Source organism: Onthophagus taurus, chromosome 6 (genome assembly GCF_036711975.1).
Source record: "Onthophagus taurus isolate NC chromosome 6, IU_Otau_3.0, whole genome shotgun sequence".
NCBI lineage: Eukaryota > Metazoa > Arthropoda > Insecta > Coleoptera > Scarabaeidae > Onthophagus > Onthophagus taurus.
The window spans coordinates 4271294-4274565 of record NC_091971.1 but is presented as its reverse complement, the minus strand read 5'-3'; the positions used below and the strand labels follow the sequence as shown (position 1 = coordinate 4274565).

Genomic DNA, 3272 nt, shown 5'->3' with positions numbered 1-3272 from the left:
TGTCTTCAGAGAGGTGACGGTGAGAGGTCAGTGGCGGACGTCGTGCCACTTACCTACACTAACCCCACCACAGTGCGTCGGCTCTAATAATCGCGAATGCCGCTTCCGCCATCCTCTGCGCCGCGGCCGTGCCGCGGCCTCAACACGCACACACCGCTACGCCGAGTTGGAGTTGAGTGTAGCATTGAACTTGCCCGTTCGGTCGTTCAATGCGGCGGTTTTGGCGCGGCCGTGAGATCGAACGGTTTTACTTGCCCTTTTCGAAACAAAATGCTAAGGTTATCTTCCGTTATGATATCGAAATGAAACTAACATCAAATAAACTTTTTATTTGTATTATTATTGCATTAAGAAATTAAGATCATTAAGATAATATACGATCAAATAATATTTATCAATTTTGTTATAAATTAAGACAAAAACAATGATTTTAAAAAAATCATAGTTGGCGATGATCGATCATCAAAAAACAACAGCCCGGGTAGCTCAGTCGGTAGAGCATTGGACTTTTAATCCAAGGGTCCAGGGTTCAAGTCCCTGCTCGGGCGATTATTTTTTTTTTCTTTTCAAAAAACTCCAATTAATTATTTGAATCGTTGAAGATTTCTTCTGAATCATTTACCGTTTACACACACACGCCCATACTCTTTAATCTTCCCTGTCGATTTCCATAGGAAACTCACTTGTGCATGTCGTTTTCAGCTTGACGCCTCACGTTGCCGTGCATCCTCCGGTAAAGCGAAAGAAACGAACGGCTCAAACTGAGTGGACAACGGGGCCCCTGAGGATGGTCCTGGAGGTCTTCGACCTCGAAGACGGCGATGTAGGTAACGCGTGACGTCACGATCGTCACCTTCATGTTCCAGTGGTCTAGTTAGGCTCTCAGACCGATAGAGAAGACGACCGAGAAGAAGAAGTCGTCGACGCCGAAGAGAAAGAGGAGGACAACTTCTTCTCTTCCATGGCCTCGGTCGATCGGGCATTGAACCCGACGTCGACGACGCCACCGACGCCACCATTTTCGCCGTTGCCAATACCCGGAACGGCGAGAAAACGAATCCAAAGTGTGCAACTCCAAAGAAGAAGAAATCAGACCAACACCAGTTATTTAACAGGAACTTGAAATCGTGTCTTATCCTAAATACTGAACCACCCTGTATAACATACAGGGTGGTTCATCATTATATTTTGTGATATTATGTAGTTTAAAAGAAATAATTTAAAGAAATTCTTCGTTGTTAAGGTGTGTATAGATTTGGAGCGTTTCGTCGAGTGAGAATGTTAGCGTTACCTTTCGCCCTCGATTCCATCGTCGGTTTTTTAGACCTAGTGCGGCGCCGCGGCGCGGATCGACGGCGCCCCCTTCCTCCGCCTTCGTCGTCGGTCCGTTACGACCGGCGCGAAGTATGTCGCGGATTGCGTTTGCGGACCGCGGCGTAACACATTACGGTCAGGTTCGATGACCGCCACGTCCATTGCCGTCGTAGTCTTTCTATCTTTGCGATGGGGACCCCGGAAAGCGATTCGCGGCCATTGTCACTCTTTGTGGCCTCCGTTCAATTTGACATTTCAACTTTTCTTTTATCCAATTTTTTTGTCACCAATAGTAAAAAATAAGTTGTTTTTCAACTTACCGTGATTTCATTTAACTACAAGTTCCTTTGGAATGTTAAGAATTCCGTTTTGACCTCTATTTCTTTTGTATTCTTCTAGAATTTTTTTTAGTACACCTTTTGAAACGTAGTTTCAAAATGTTTTATGTAGAACTTACTGGAAGTATGCATACGGAGAATGTTTTTTGTTGTATTTAATTAGTTATAACTAATAGCAAAAGCAACACAATGTTAAACGAATGTCATTTCCTTGTTTTTAGATTACGTTTTTGTTGTTGGCTTTCTTGCATAGTTCCCCTAACAAATTAATATATTCAATGTGTACACTATTACACACAAGGGATCAAACAAAAAAACACAAAAGAAGTTGCTTTTAAACTTACAAAAATTCGTAACTTTTTTAAACTTAGTGTTGGAATCAAAAAATTTTTAAGGTTTAAACTAAAAAGTATGTAGATTTGACTAAAAAAGTTGATTTTGTTTAAAAAGTTAAAATAAAATTGTTGTGGATGTTCAAAGTGAGAAAAATCGAAAAATATCAAAATTTTTAGGTTTTATTGTTATAAAAGTTCATAACTTCTTTATAAGTTAGTGTGGAATCATGAAATTTTTAAAAATGACTTCAAAAAGTGTGAAAATTCTGATAAGAAATGCAAAATCTTTGTTTATATTGAAACAAAAAAGTTATAGGTGGTTAAATTGGAGATACCTAAAAATAAGTTGTTTAAGGTGATAAAAATGCATAACTTTTTAAGAAATCAAGTTGGAATCACGAAATTTTCACAAATTACATTAAAAAGTATGCAGATTCTAATAAAAGCTGAGATATTTCTACCAACGTTGAGATAAAATTGTTTTGGAGGGTCAAATCAATAAATAACAAAAATATCACTAAAAATGAATGTTTTAAAAGTTATTAAAATTCGTAACTTGTTTAAAAGTCACTGTGGAATCATGAAATTTTCATAAATTACTTTAAAAAGTGTGAAGATTCTGATAAAGTATGTAACATCTTTGTTTATATTGAAATAAAAAAGTTATAGGTGGTTAAATAGAAGGATACCGAAAAATATGTTCTTTAAGGTGATAAGAATTCATAACTTTTTAAGAAATCAAGTTGGAATTACGAAATTTTCAGGAATTACGTTAAAAAGTATATAAATTCTAATAAAAACCGCGATATTTCTACCAACGTTGAGATAAAAAAGTTTTGGGCGGTCAAATCAACAAATAACCGAAATCGCTAAAAATGAATGTTTTAAAAGTTATTAATATTCGTAACATTTTTAAAACTTGGTGTGGAATCATGAAATTTTCATAAATTACTTTAAAAAGTGTGAAGATTCTGATAAAGTATGTAACATCTTTGTTTATATTGAAATAAAAAAGTTATAGGTGGTTAAATAGAAGGATACCCACAAATATGTTCTTTAAGGTGATAAGAATTCATAACTTTTTAAGAAATCAAGTTGGAATTACGAAATTTTCAGGAATTACGTTAAAAAGTATGTAAATTCTAATAAAAACTGCGATATTTCTACCAACGTTGAGATAAAATTGTTTTGGAGGGTCAAATCAATAAATAACAGAAATATCACTAAAAATGAATGTTTTAAAAGTTATTAAAATTCGTAACTTGTTTAAAAGTCAGTGTGGAAT

At 35.7% G+C, this 3272-nt stretch overlaps 1 non-coding gene across 1 annotated transcript; it reads left to right on the top strand.

Moving 5' to 3' along the window:
- Positions 1-475: 475 nt before the first annotated feature.
- On the top strand, positions 476-548 carry TRNAK-UUU (transfer RNA lysine (anticodon UUU)). The gene has a single exon. It is a non-coding gene; the product is annotated as a tRNA-Lys (tRNA).
- Positions 549-3272: the final 2724 nt, after the last annotated feature.